At 36.4% G+C, this 15,800-nt stretch overlaps 1 protein-coding gene across 1 annotated transcript in view; it reads left to right on the top strand.

Moving 5' to 3' along the window:
• Positions 1–15,800, top strand: part of RNGTT (RNA guanylyltransferase and 5'-phosphatase) — a 239,684-nt gene that overhangs the window by 157,842 nt on the left and 66,042 nt on the right. The gene's annotated exons all lie outside the window — the stretch shown is intronic.

The raw sequence follows: 15,800 nt of genomic DNA, 5'->3' as shown, positions 1-15,800 counted from the left end.
GTCCCGCTATCCTGACAGCTTTGTGTGAAAGTTGATAGGTATTCTGTTCACTTCTGCTCTGCAGAAAATAATGTTGGGAGGTATGCAAATACAGTATCTGAACAATCTTATTATGTCTGCAATTCTCATTATGTAAAATCTTCTTCCAGAATCCAGTGGATTGTTCCTAAATTTAATAAGGAATCTGATTGCCCTGCCTTTTCCTTCCGAGCTCCCCATTTGTGGAGCAACCTGCAAGAGCCACTTAAAACGGCCACCTGTCTAAGAGTTTTCAAAACAGATGTCACTCAGTTCTATAAGTATGTTTGTGATTTGTAATGCTTGATTCCTTCTGTCTGTAACTAGCTCAGTATTTCATTTAATGTTTCAAGGACATACTTGAAATGAGAGGTGGCTCTCAAAGTAGTAATACATTGTTTAAATATAAGCAGGGTAGACATGCTTAATGGATAACACTGGAGGATAGACATTCATATTAAATGTTGCTTAAGTGATGTGCTACCTGTGCCTGCCTTTGTAATGGAAAAGTTGTTTAAAAAGCAAAGGGCCACATGCCCCATGACCTCAACAACATTTATTCCTGCATTCGTTATTAATACTATATATATTTTTTAACATTATTTGACAAAGTATTCACTGGAGATGTTGTGCTAAGGTCGCATTTATTACAATTATTTTATGTAGAAATGATTTAAAACTAAACTTCCAGTTAGCGGAGTACTGCTTGTTTGTTCTAAAATGATGGCTAAAAGTGGCAGTGGCCACACTGAACAGATGGAAGCCACAAGACCATGCTAGCAATCTCATATTGGTCCACAGCAGCCAGACCCTCTTCACAGCATCACACAGTGCTGGCTTTCAGCTGGGAGCTTCAAGAGGAGAGCCGTGGGTAGAGTGAGTTTTATGTAAGTGATATGCATTTAAATATTCTTTAAAGCATATGAACACTTTATATTGTTTTCTTGCTCTTAAACTATTAGTGGAACAGTGGCTGCTTAATCATGCAGTGCCTTTTTTAAAATGGCAGGCAGAAAATGGTGTCCATGCTTTTCTGGGAAATGTTTAATTTGGTTCTTGGCAGCCTGATTACAGCATGTAGCTTTGAAGGTGAGTGCTATGTTCCATTGCTTTGTTTAAACAAGAAATCCTGAGATGTCACTGCAATGATGTCACAGTGACTTTCCCATGAAAAAGGCTGTGCAAAGTTATGCCTGCTAGCACTATTGGGTCCACATAGACTGGTACTAATAGAGCATCTCTATTTGATCCAGGTTACACAATCCTTTGGTGCTGGAAAAGAGGAGATTCTGCAGCCAAGCAAGAGCCACCCAAAGTTAAAAAATAAGAAAGATAAAACCTACCTGTAGAGAACCATATAACTTTAAGGGGGGTTAAAAAGTTATTTCCTGCAAAATGCAAGCACAACAAACTTTAAAAAATTGGTTTGATTATGAAGTGGAAGGAACGGGTAATCCTTTGTCATGAAGTGGTTAATTAGAGCCTGTCTTATATACACTCTAGTGAAGTGTATCTTATAAAAAATTGGTAACTTTACTGTGCTTATTGTTTACTGAACTGTGTTGTCACACCTCGTATTGTAATTTGGTTTGTCCCTGTACGGCGCTACAGACACCTAGTGGCGCCCTATAAATACAAAAAAATAATAATAATAATAATAATAATATACATACGTTACCTACAGGCTTGCATCAACTTGTGGTAGTGGCTGTAGATCCCTGGAGCTATTACCTTCATTTAGGAGTCTGTAAAAGATACACAATATTAGTGGTTTTTTACCCTTCTGTTATTTAAAGAATGCCTGTTATACACAGTGCAGGAGGCCATTCTCCTGCTTGAACCAATATTATTGAGAATGAAGCCTGTCAATTTAGTATGGACTAGTTACATCACTGAAGTAGCTCATGACAAATGTTGCCACACACAGTATGATCTTCACAGGCCCATTGTCCAATTTGGCCACATGTAAATGGTCAATTTAGACGAGATGCAGTCTTTGGTGTTTGGCCTGTGCAGCCAGATCTCTTACCATGTCACTAGGGCTTGGGTGTGGTTGGAAGATGACAATCACATTATTAGGCATGGAGGTTATTTTGTGACTACACACTGCAATATTGGCCATTACTGTAGATATTGCAGCATTTGTGACCAGGAGAATGGTCAAGGGGTTCTGCTTTCTAATGAAATGAGTAGCCTTCTCCTGAAATAAATTCAGCCCAGAAAATGGTTATATGTAGTGTAGACAATGGGTGCTTTTGTAGTATGAAACCCACCAATGTGAATGTTATTAGTAAGTGTAAAACCTAGAAGTCAGAAAGTCTGTGAATAACATGGTGTAAGGAGCGCTGTACTTGGTGATTCTGAGGAGGTTTAGCTCATACACACTAATTTTGTCCAGTATATGCTCTGATCCCAGCAGTTCTAAAGTATTGAAAAAGTTAAATGAATCTTGTTTCATTTATTTTCTTAAAACATGAATGATCACATAATTTAAGACCAGGCAGTCCCTGGTCATAGCATGGGAGCCCTGGTTATAATTCTGACTTGTTTAGTGTGATCTTTATGTTTTTTCGTATTTATAGAGTGGACCATGTTTATGTTCCAAGAAAATGTTCATGGGCAGAATCCTATTGCAACCATAATGGAAAGGTCACACTTGAATGGAGACTTGGCAGATAAGGAACGACACTGCAAGTCTATTCATTCAGTCACAATGTATTTCAACTTGCTCCACTTTGATGCTAGTTGACAAGCCTTTTGCTGTCTTGTCCATTCTCCTCTCCTTCCAAGTTTTTTTTTTACTTCATTTGATGTTGGACACCAACTGGATATCACTCCCTACAGTTGTAGTACAAATCTCAGCCATGTCTATTGCTGTGACATACTTTCTACTTTCATTTCAGCCGACACATCAGTTTTCTTTGTTTTAATGCTTTCACTGACCTGACAGTCAGCTTTGGGCTCGTGTTTCTGGGAAGTCTTCACAGCTCTGCAGAATATGTTATTGATGACCTGTGAAATGAAAATGAGATCTGTGTAAAGATGTTGTCAAAGAGTGCATTAGAGACTAGAGGGCTTTGCTGCAGTAATGGAGAGGATGTTACCATGGTGAGCGCTTTTGTTTCCATGACATTTCTCTGGATTTTGAGCTCTTGTACTTCGGAAACTCTGGGTATCCAGTTTTGAAAAAAAGTTCTCGTTTTAATGCAACGAACTAAAATTACCAACTGTTTGGGAATAGAACTGCAATGTGAATGCTATAAAATGTATAGTGTGCTTTTTCCATAGGAAACATTACTGCTTTGGCGTTAGAATGCTTTGGAAACATTAGTCTGCCACATCTACATAAAAGTGTCTATGCTGTGGTTTTTCAGTATTCTAAGCTTACATGTTCTGCCTTACATGTAATTTTTGGAAATTATTTGGAAATTACAATTCCAGCATGTTAATAAGGGCTTTCTTTCCATGCTTGCAAATGATTCTTCCTGATTAGGGTGTTGGAAATAAATGAACAGACTAAAGTAAAGGGTCATATCACGCACTATGCAAGGGTCCTATTTATGAATGGCCACATAATCGCAATGATAAGGGACGATGTTATGCAGTCATTTATTAAAAAAGAAACATCTCAGGACAGTTCCAGAATGCAGTAAATGCACCCCCATGTTTATCAGTTTGTAAGGCGCTCTATTCTTCAAATGTTTCGCTTGTTTTTCTCCTAATTTATCTTTTGCACTTGAGGCCAAAAAAACAACATTTTTGTTTTTTGTACATAGCAGTTTGTTTCAGAGAGAAACATTTTAGATGCCGAGTTTTGTGATGAGGTCATAGGAGATGCTGCCTTGTAAAGAAAATTCATTTATTATAATGATAATAATGTGTGTATAAATAAATGTGTATACATACAGTGTTCGAGGAGGCAGTATGGAAAATGTAAGTGAATGGAGTTTGATAGTTTTACAATCAAAACAGGAGAAGAAATGACCAAAGTAATGCAAAAGTCATTTAATAATATATGTGGATTTTCTTCGCTAGTAATCGTCATTCTATGAAACCACTTTAGCCATTGAAGGTCACCAATGAATTTTTAGAAAGTGGCACATGTTTAGGCTTAGTTTTCTAGTGTGTTATCAATTAATGTAAAGTATCAGGGGCTATAACTGACATTCACTGACTATAAAATATATTAAGTAAGTTAGGAGAAAAGATTGGCAAACTTAGTCATGTGAAGAACTGCAAAATCTCCAACATTGTAACCTACAAAGATGGAGGTGAACTTTAAAGGGCTTTTTCCAGTTTTTCTGACAAGGTTAAACTGAAAAACAGGGGACTCGTGCAGGTTCACAGATGGTGTTTCAAGCCAGGTAGTGGGCACCCATCCGGCCATAACTTCTGTCTGCTCTATGAATAGAAGACAAATAGTGCAACACTGTTCTAAATATTTAATTGGGTAGATTCCTAAATTTCTATTCTGTGTGTCGATCTTCACCTCGCTTCCCCTTTTGTGCATACACTTACACAAAAACCACTTGTGTTCATACACCAAATATGTGCTTGTAACTGTCACCTTTTGACATATATCTCTCCCAGAAGAAGCCTACTTACAGGACATTTTCTTGAAGTTTTTCATATAAAGTGAGCTTAAGGAATTCTTCAGTCTTAATTCCACACATAATATCCAAAGGCAAATTGTTCTTCCCAGTATTTCAATAGCGCCATGTAAAAAATGCATGTTGCACTAGATTCCTTTATGTATTTATAAAAAAATATACAGATTTACTTTCGTTGACAAAACTACCTGATTTCTCCACCTCTGCCTCTCCTCTACACTAAACTAACTAAAGGTAATAATAAAGATGGTATCACCTTTTGGTATCCAATACCTCACCAGATTGCCAGATATCCCCAAGCATGTCTCTCAGACTAGGTGGGAGGCGGATCACAATAGCTGCCTTTCCCTGAAACAGTTGGAAATTATATACAGTAACTTTTCTACAGTTTCAAAATGTTCCAACCATGTGGAAATGTTACTCAATTTATTATATCGAACTTCTCTCACCCCAGCTTGCCTTTAGAAAATCTGGCATACTCACTCCAAATACTGCTGGCGTAATTGTGGAGCTGTGGGAGACACATTACAGGTGTTCTAGCTATGCCCTATTATTCAACCCCTTTGGCAAGAGGTCTTTGACTTGGCTCAGAGTTACCTCCATATCATTAACGCCAACCCCACTCATGGCCATTTTACATCTATATCCTGACCAATTACCTAAATACCATTGATATGTATGGGGTCACATCCTAATAGCCCCAAGGGTGGAAATAGCACAACCTGGAAGCAATCATCTGCTCCACACTCCACATGGTAATTTTGAAAATCCACTTTAGCTTCTGTATGGAGACTCTGGATGGCCCATACTCTGTCACCGTCTTCCTCTATTATTAAGTGGATGTTGTGACATGTATTCAGAACAGATGGAGAGGGCTCCAGACTTATCCACCCTATTGATTCGGCTAGCATTGCAAACTCCACCTCAGCCCTAGATTCCAGTCAAGATCTCCCTGCCGCACTAATCTCTGACTCCCTGATTAGCTAGATGCTGACATTGTGTATTTTGCTGAATATTATGTGGCTAGGTATACATTGTTATGTCTGCTCCCCACTCTGTTACCCCCCTATTCTTTATTTATTTTTTCTGTACCCCATTCCCCCTTAACCACTAAATTCTAATAAAAAATACAGATTTATTTATACACTAATTAAAACATGGTTAAAACATAGATATCAAAAAAAGAGTTTCGTACAAGTACCTTAGAGATGCAGACACTTCTACCATGTTCATAGGTTGATCATGTATGTAGTATACAGATATAATTTCTTGCAGCTAATCTCCTATGTAGATGTATTTATCTTCCAATGGAGGATAGTACACTTTCCAATGCGTTTAGATCCTTCTCGGGGATCTTTTTCAAGATGGACTACAAAAAAATCATAGTCCAACTTCAGTATTCTATAATATGATGTGGATGTGTCCTTGGTTCTGGACTACAAGTCTTCATATTTTTTTCATGATGTAAAGGGCCCTTTGAATGCAAGCTTCAGTCTGCTTCATCTCATAGATGAGCTAAACCTGTCTAGGCAATTGCAAACTTGCCTATATGATAAGTTGTTCCTGGCCAAAAAGTTTGGGGCTCTACACTTACTGTCTCTTGTTGGTACCATGCATGTCCAGTGGCTGAAACAATTCACCCCATATAAAAATCTGGTTTACCTACACTGTAGCTGCTCTGACACGTTTCATAAGTTCTGTCTAATCTGGCTGTACAGCCCGGAAACTGCTGAACTTATCTCTCTGAGATGGTGTATCTTCATATTCATTTCTAAAATTGGCGAGCATAGCGAAATCCCTTCAGTGTTTTCTCGGCAAGTGACATAACCTACATGGTGTTAATTCTTTTGTTTTGGTATTATAGTCTTTATATTTAATTGAAAAATGATTGGCTTTTCTATGCAATGTGAATATTGTAATACGTGTACTGCACTACATTTTAACTGTCCAGTATAGTGCATGTTATGCTGTGATGTTTAAAAGCACATGTATGTCTTTTTACTTTGGGTTTTGGATCTGTCTTTATTCCCCTTCTAATTTCTCTGTATTTGAGAGCTTTGCTCATTTTCATTCTCTTAAAATAAGGAGAAAAGGTATCTGTTTGTAGGCTAGGGCTAAGCATATCTCCATATCTGATACATATGGATTCTGTAAATATAAATATTATTTTCGTTTTGCAATTGTTAGTGTTCATTGCTTGACTAAACTCTAATTTTATGTTTGTCTATTTTGGGATCAGGTGATGAGTTTATTTCCTACATCTTCTAACAAATTAATTGATGTATTGCTTAATGCAAAGGTATCCCCTTTTTATATATGGGCCCCAGTTGGCAAACTAAAGAATAGGGCCCAATACACCTCAGCTGCCATGATTTTAAATGGCAGTACATTCAATGTCTCGTCCTTCATGACTAGGTACCCTATGGTGTGTTTCATTTTGACCTGAGAACCAATGCTATCATACATAGACTCCCATAATTTGAAATTTTCTCAGGCTATCTGACTCTTTTTAAATTACATTGATAATACATTATTTAATAAAAATGTAAAATCTATTCTAGTGGTCAGAGTTAAAATGCAGACCAATATTCTCATGACCACAGTACAATTCTAGTGTTGAATATAGAGACAGGGACTGAAGTACAATTATATGCAGTAGTTCGGTGAGCTGTTACTTCTAAGACTTCTCTCTGCTCTGTGAGTTTTGTGTCTGTGTAGATTGATAGGTTGTGCATCCAATATAGAGAGCTGGAGCAGGGGAAACGATCGCTGCGCAAGTGACTGTAGTTTTTCCGTTCCCAGGACTCCTTAAAGTTCCTCATAAAGCAGACTGAGAGGACTGGACGTCATCTTACATTTAAGGGTGCTCTGTCATATTGCATTGACAAGTTTGATGTCATAATTACTTTTAGAAAAGCCCACTAATATATCTTAATATATGCTACTAAATATGCCCAGTACATAGTGGAATGTGAGTATTGATTCAAGATTCTGAGCTGTTCTTTGTCAAGTACTGTTGCAAATGGTGAAATGATCTCTGTAAAGTGCAGCATAACATGTTAGCTGCATTTGAATTAATATACCTCTTGCATGTTTGAATAACACATAACTAACAATGGTGACAACAAACTACACTCAAGTCATACTTATCAACTTTAGTAAGTTGGTTTCCGGGAGCCTGCCGGGGGAGGTGGGCGTGATGGGGGACGGGGCTCCAAAATGCGCGTCATTTGACAGCGGGGGGCGGGGCCAAACGCACTATTCACCGGGAATCGCTGCGTTTGGGATCTAATTCTGCCCACTTCACCAGGAAGAGGGCACTTCATGGTGAAGTGGGCAGATCCGGGAGATTGCCACACTCTCTCAAAATGCGGGAGTCTCACGGACTTTTCCGGGAGGGTTGGCAAGTATGACTAAAGTTCTGATTCTAAGTATGTGAAATAGCCACCTACTAATTGCTTAGCTGCCTGACTTGAAGGAGGGGTGGAGATGGGAGACTTTCCAGCCTCTTGAGAAAGCAGGCAATTCTCCTGCAAGATTGACATGGAAATGCTGTAATACCACAAATGGCATCATCATCTGTGCCCATCTTATTGGGCAGGGACACAATATGCCATCATCCTAAATATTGCATATGATGTCATCATGTTATGCCTACCTTCTTTTTATACCTGTAATTTGCATCTTCCAGAGGACATGTATTACATTTATTAACTTTTTTTTTTTTACCGATCGTAATGCACAGTGTTGTCCAGAAAATATCTAATATTTCACATCTCTCCTTGCCCCAATGGAGCTTACTGTATAATTTCCCTACCCCTACAGGGAATATTAATGTGTGTTAGTCTGCAGTGTATAGTAATATGAATTTATAAGAATACTGTATTATTGGCCATTTTGTATGTACCATGAATTAATTTTAAAAGGGAATACAGTTTGAGACCATTTTAGTTTGCTTGTGTGCCTGGGACAGTATGCTTTGTTTATCTTAAATTCATTTTAGAAATGAATTAACACATTTGTACCTATGTACCAAGTACACAGCTGTAAAAAGATTTCATCTGCACAACATAATGGTTACTTCTGCTTATTTGCACATATTTCATTTTCTAAGCGTAGAATTGTTTGTCTTGAGGAGACAGGTGTATTCCAGTTGAATTTAATTATGCATATATACAGTAAATATAGCTTTGCAATTATTTTAATTTGTATATTTCATGGCTGCACGCTGGAATGTGATTTTGGTTCATCACTCTGTAATTACTTATTTGAGTGTGATTTTCTAGGATATTTTAATCCATGTTTAGTCTGATGAAAAAAGGTGTCTGGTTTCTGCGAGACTTATAAATATTTAGTTCTAGTGTCTAATTCCCTTTGTAATGTGATAGTCTTCAGAGCTAATTCTGTCCAACTTGTGTCATGTAAATATGATTGCTATTGCCGTGATGCTTCCACATGATTAATTATAAATGCACCTACTCTATATGATCTTTTTAGAACTATTAAGCGGCTTTCAACCCTCAAATCCTGTGGAGGAAGCGTATTGCTTTATCTGCAAATGTTGGTCACTCAGCCCTATTCAATTAGCGCACAAACATTTAAAAATGGCTTTTTGTAATTGGAGCTTCCAGTACATCACCCAGATCTAGAAAGGCTGTTACCTTACCTTTTACAGCTTATGTGATACCAGACTAATGGTGCTGAATGATAAATAGGAGTCTATGTAACAACTTCTGCAGCACTGAAGACTTCAGCACTATGATGATTTGTTTTGTTATAGCTACCTCCTTGTTTGTTAATATGTAAGAAAAAAAAAAAGGGTTTTGCGCAAAGAAAAATGTTGAAGCCTGATGGGAAGCAAAGAAATAGTATTGAATTTGTGGAGAATGAGAGTGGAGTTTTTACATTGTATTGAGCGGTTTTGTCTTGGGTTGATCTGTGGGGAAGAATTGATCGAGCAGTGTTAGGGTTTAGATATCTTTACTCAGACGTGAAATGGCTAGAGACATTGATTTAACTTGTTGCTTGCGCAGGTTTTCACTTGATAGATTGTGTCTGACTAGCCTTTTCACAGTTTCCTGGTGTTTGTTTTCTCAGCCATTTGGAATTTGTGCAGATCCAATGTTGTTCTTTCTATATGTGTTATTTCTCTTGTTAATTCCTGTTTTTGTAGCTTAAGACAGTTCTTCCTATATGTTAACTCTTTTTTCTGTGTCCTTTGTTGGAGTGCAAGTAAAACATTTTAACATTTGCTTTTCAGTCCAACAGTGGTCTGCCTTAAACGGCATTGTTATTTATTTGCTTTTCCTATATGCTTTAAATTATTTTTTTTCCCCACACTGTGGCAACTGCATTTTTTCCTCTGCACTAATTCTATTACCAAAATAGTAGCTTTCATATAATCTCTTACTTATTTTCATGTGTGTTGATGTTTTATATATGACTTTTGCAATGCATTGAATGGGGCTTTTTTGGTAAGTAAAGCACATCATATTTAGTGCAATTTTGATACAATTACACATCTGAATGATCCTTATACAGCATTAGTAGTGTATGTCAGGGCATACCTCTAACCACCAATCCCCTAAGTGACCGGATGCACAGAGCTTTCTGCATGCCGCTTTTTTGTGTCAGTCTTACCATTTATCATCCCAACAAATGCTAGTAAGACTATCCCATTGGTTGCAAATATTGCTCTATAGGTCCTATGCATACAGCCAACAGTGTTGTAGACAATACATAGTTTTTGCTGCTTAACATATGTGATTTCATAAGTTTTTCACTAGATTTGAGCAAAGGGTATTCTATTAACCCTCTAAACAGTATTAATAATGATGATTGGATTACCAGCTTTTCGATCCTATATTAATTCCTTTTAGAAGTTCAGATAGGTTTTACTGTGGTAGGTAAAGCAACACTGTTTTGTAACATGAGTGGGCTGAACCCTTGGAGAAACCTCCTCCCATTTTTTTTAGTTTTGTTACTAAGACAACTAATTTTGCTTAACAGAAAAAGCTTTACCCCTTCCAGGCCTTATGGTATATAAAAGTGACCCCTTCTGTAGACTAAGAATGACATATCACTTTGAAATATACAACAGCATGGAGCCACCTTGGCTGCAATAAGTGTGGAGTTGCTTTAAATGGTATTCAGCTAGTGAAACTTTAAAAAAACAAAGTTCTTACTTAAAGGTTGTGTGCCTGCTGATATTAAAAATCTCAGCGAATATACGCTCTCATTATTTAAATGAAGCTAGATATTAACAGTATATTTGTGCATGTCACTCAACCTGACTTTCTGATAGAGCAGCTTAATGGGATCTTTAAATAGAATGCAGCCATTATTCTATCTAGCGCAGCATCTCGCTCTCTCATTATGGTATGCCAAGGCATCGACTGGTAAAAGTGTACTGCTGGCTTGTGGAGTATGATCATTTTATTTAAAATTAAAATGAACATAGCACATTTACAATGTTCAGTTCCTCTTTGCTTTGCTTTTTAGTATAGTTATTTATTTTAATGTCTGCTTGACCTTTTGAGTCGTGCATTTTACGCCAGTAGATTCAAATAATTAATATTGTAAATATAGTGATCTTCTTGTAACAGCAATGAATGTCTATTACTATACATTCTAGAAAATTATGTAAAACATAGTTGTTTAACAAACAGCCCATGGACTGGAACATGACCCATTGTGGCCAGGCTCACAGCATTTTCCAGAACACCCTGTTGTTGCTAGGTGAAGGGCTTTTAACTCTAGCTTTTAAATAAGTATTGTAATTTAGCACTTTGGAACACAATAGAATTGTATTTTGAATTGTGTCTGATTTGGAATGTACAATATTAAATACAGGTAATAGTGAGCTAATGAGTACCAATAAAGTACTCCCACCACCCTCCTTGTGTAAAAAATAAAATAAAAAAATAGTTGAACAACCCTGTTGGAAAACATAAACACTGTTTTAATGTAAAACACAAAATTGTAATGTATTGCAAATGTTTAAACCAAATATGGCTAAAGCTATATGATTGTGGGCGAAGAAAACTATCAACAATATAGCACTATGGAAAGCACTGTATTACTACCAGTACTTATGACTCGTTGAGCCTTTTCCGTTATGATATTTACTTTGAACTATATACTACAATATTTTGATTTTTATATTGTACTGGCCTTCTCTTTTCTTTTTCAATGTGTAGCATTATGCTGTAGAAATGGTTATCTATCTGCTGAGGAGTTTGCCAGTTGGCTTTATAATGAGGTATATTCAGCGTTCACTTGCAGTAAAACATTAATTCAAATATATCTTAATCTAGTACTAAAGAATGTGTTTTATTATGTAAAATTCAACATCTGCTTCTGTTAATCTGAGAAATATACACTCCATTATAAAGCTTTTGGTTTAGCTGCAGATAAATTAAGAGACAGCAACCATATGTTTTATTTTCTGGATTTTAACACGTTCTTTAGTGAGTTGCATAGATAACAAATGAAAGACTGACACCTAAATCCAAAAATTACATGTAAAGAAATAAAGGCAATATGCAGAGTTAAATATTCTGGTAAACATCAGAAACTGCATGCTGCATTCAGTGACTGTATTACACCTGCTGAGAGGGTTAGACTAGACAGCTTCAGTAAATATTGCATTTCCTTTTAATTACATTACTATTGTCTGTAAATTGTGTATTAATAAAGCCATTATGAAATGATGGGCTTGGACAAAATAATGAACAAGTACTTACTCCATGACTTACATAAACGTTATGTTCCAGAGGGTTTTGTAGAAGCTGAATTTTGTGCTTGTCACAAGTGGCCATACCTCCTGGATGCAATGGACAAATAAGTACAGTTGAGTGTTTTGTTTTTTTATTACATTTAATAGAGTTTGAACGTTATCTTTACTATTTAAATAGGCATTAATCTTGTGCAATCTACTGTGGGACATCCCAATTGTCACCGACATGGAAATGATTAAGCATTCGCTATAAAACGTAATGTCTTGGTAATCTATTAATAAGGGTTACTATTCTGTTTCAGTTGTGCAGGCAGCTTTACTTTGTGGGGAGACAAATATTATGGAGCCAGCTTTTGTAAAGTAGAATTTAGTAGAAGTCGGATATATAATAATCCACAGGGAATCTGTAATATATTTAATGATTTGTCAGTGCTAAATAGGTCATGGCAACCTACCTCAAGCAACATTAAATATGCTATATATGTAGTTGTGTCATATTTTCCTTGATCCGATTTGTTTTTTCTTTCCAATGGGCAAATATTTGACTAGTAGAGGAGCAGGAGATGACTGCTAAAGAGAAGACATTCTGATAGTTCATACAGTGCTTTTATGACACAGTTCCCTTTGTGAATCATCGATAGATGTGTGCTATATTTATATTATTCTGCTGTATTAATAGAGTCTTCACTAATAGTATACAACCTTTTTTGCCATTTATATAACCATGATTCTGATATAAGAGCTTTCAGGACTGTGTGACTGCTTGACACTGTTGCGTCATCTGTTTCTGAGTTGAAGGTATTCCTGCTCTCGTGTTTCATGAAAGAATCCTTTAGGGCTGGTAGATATTCTCATGGCACATAGCACTTCGTGTTTGAAGCTTAGACATCCATTATATTCACTTCTTTTAGAATATATTTTAGTCTCACAATCTGGATGTGCAGATATTGTAGTACTCGGGTAGGTAGCAGTTTTGGTTTTTTTTACCTCTATTTGTAGTTTTTATATCTTTAGTAAGAACAGTAATCGTTTTCTTAATAAACAAGTAGTTTTACCTACATAAATCTCCCAAAAAAACAAGTACTTACTACTTGAGGAAAACTCACTACTTTGTCTAGCAAATTTAAAATGTTGTTCCTGCTACTTATTGCATGCTCCAATAATGTATCGATCCCTACTGTCCCTGCCATTGTAATGTCTCTGGGGCTCAGGTCCAGTCTATTGCAGTCAGAGTCGGAGGGGTAGCACTTATTCTCAAAGCACATTGGGTGTCATTCTCACCCTGTAGGGCTCAGAGTGGGCATTACAAATTATTTTAGATAGACAAATCATTTACATATACTGAAAAGCGGTAAACCAGCCCCCCCCCCCCCCCCCATCTATTCTTTTAAAGTGTTCTGACTTCTGCATTATTTTTATTACCCATCACACTGCTCACACACATTATTTATTAATTGCTGATAATATTATGCGAAGATTACAGCTGTTACTTGTGTGCATATATTGCAGAACAAAATGCACCCGGGTGTCAGCTTATTGGATACATTTCCCAAAGTGATGTCTGTGTCTCCAGAGTGGTCCAGTCCTTTCCCCTCTACACACACTACCGTACCTGTTTTACTAGATTGTGCTATATTTGATATGCTGTAATGTACCTAGACTAAAATAAATCAAATGAAGGTCATGGAGTTGGTTACTTTTTAATGGTTATTAGTCAAATTTGCGAAGAATAGTTATTCTTACACAACCCATAATATTGCAAATTATTAGTTTGCCAATGTAGTGCACTTTACACAGAGGTCTCTGATTACACAACAATTGTTTCTAATGGGGTTTGTTTTTTTTGTAAAACCGTTTGTCTTCGTATGCTTTTTTGTTATTATTAACTGAATTTGTATCCAGTTGTTTAATAATAGACACTGAAAATTGTTTGAGTCATATTAACCTTTAAACACAGCCTTATGCCATGTACTATATGTTTCTATTTTAATATCTGTTCCAGATTTGTATTTTTTGCCTGCTATATGCTTGAAATGTATTATAATAACCAAAAGGTAATATAATAAGCTTTATTTGATGTTGGATTATTTCTCTCAGCAACTCTGCACAATTAACCATCTTTGAAACCTGGACTTCTCATATTCTGTACAAATTCTGTATTTGAAACTGTTTTTTTCCATTTACTGAAAATGCTTCTGTGTATTTATTTGAGTTTTTATGAGTGCACATATACAAAATGCAGACTAACACACACTTCACTGCTATATAGAATACGGTAAGATGGTTGAATGACAGATTATGTAACTCCACAGACTTTAACGCAATGCCTTGGTGTGCAGCACTTTTATCAAACTGACACGTTTGGTGCACTTTGTGAAATTCCTGCAAGTTGTTTCAGTCCTAAGGCGTGTGATTGTATGTAAATATGTACGTGTGTGTGTGTGTATATGTATGTGTGTGTGTGTGTGTATGTGTATATATATATATATATATATATTTCTTTAAATGGTGCCTTCTCTCCTCTATTTTCTCCTCTTAATGTATTAGCCCCGGGGGCTTGGCTGTTGGGGTCCCCTAGCCCTTCTTCTCAGTGTTTCACCTTTGCAGGGATTGCTATGAGGTGGGGACTCTTATCCTAATTTAGTTTTTGTCCTTGTGATAGCTGTCTCGCTCCCGCCTCTTATGGTGCCTCCTTTTTTGGGGTATCTCTGGTGTTTTGGATCTCTCGCTCTATAATATATCCATTATATATATATATATATATATATATATATGTATATATGTATATATATGTATGTATATATATGTATGTGTGTATATATATATATATATATGTGTGTGTGTGTGTGTGTATGTATGTATACATGTGTGTATTTTGACCCAACGGACCTTTAACATGGTATTATGCTGGCGTAATGTGATTGGAATCGGCATCATCATCTGTTTTTGTATATGGCCAGCTTTAAACTTAAGGTGGTCATATTAGGTGTGCTCTGGCATTTGGATTGTGGTACAGTACCAAATCACTTCTGAATTACACCTGGACCTGTTGTTGAAGTTGGATAATGACAGCCATTATTGTCATGTATGTTCTATCTTCCTCCTGAATTTTCCAACATGCCCAAATAATTATATTGCAAGTTTAATAATTTAATGCTCTGTGAATGTTGCAATGTATGTAATACTCCACAGTGAGTATTAAGTTGTTTGTTTTTTAAATAACCATTTGGTTGCTCTATGTTTCAGTTTTTTATTGGGTTTCAATTTAAAGAAGATGAATATTAAATGAGCAGTTTTTTTTCTTTGTTTTTCTTTTAATAAATGCATACCTTCCACAATGTGGGTGTTGTAATATGTTTTTCTCCCCATTTGTTTATCCTGCTCCTTTGCAAAGAATTTAAAACTAAAATGAATGTTACAATTCTGCTTATTGT

This window comes from Mixophyes fleayi, chromosome 3 (genome assembly GCF_038048845.1).
Source record: "Mixophyes fleayi isolate aMixFle1 chromosome 3, aMixFle1.hap1, whole genome shotgun sequence".
Lineage (NCBI taxonomy): Eukaryota > Metazoa > Chordata > Amphibia > Anura > Limnodynastidae > Mixophyes > Mixophyes fleayi.
This window is presented reverse-complemented; position numbering and strand designations above follow the sequence as displayed.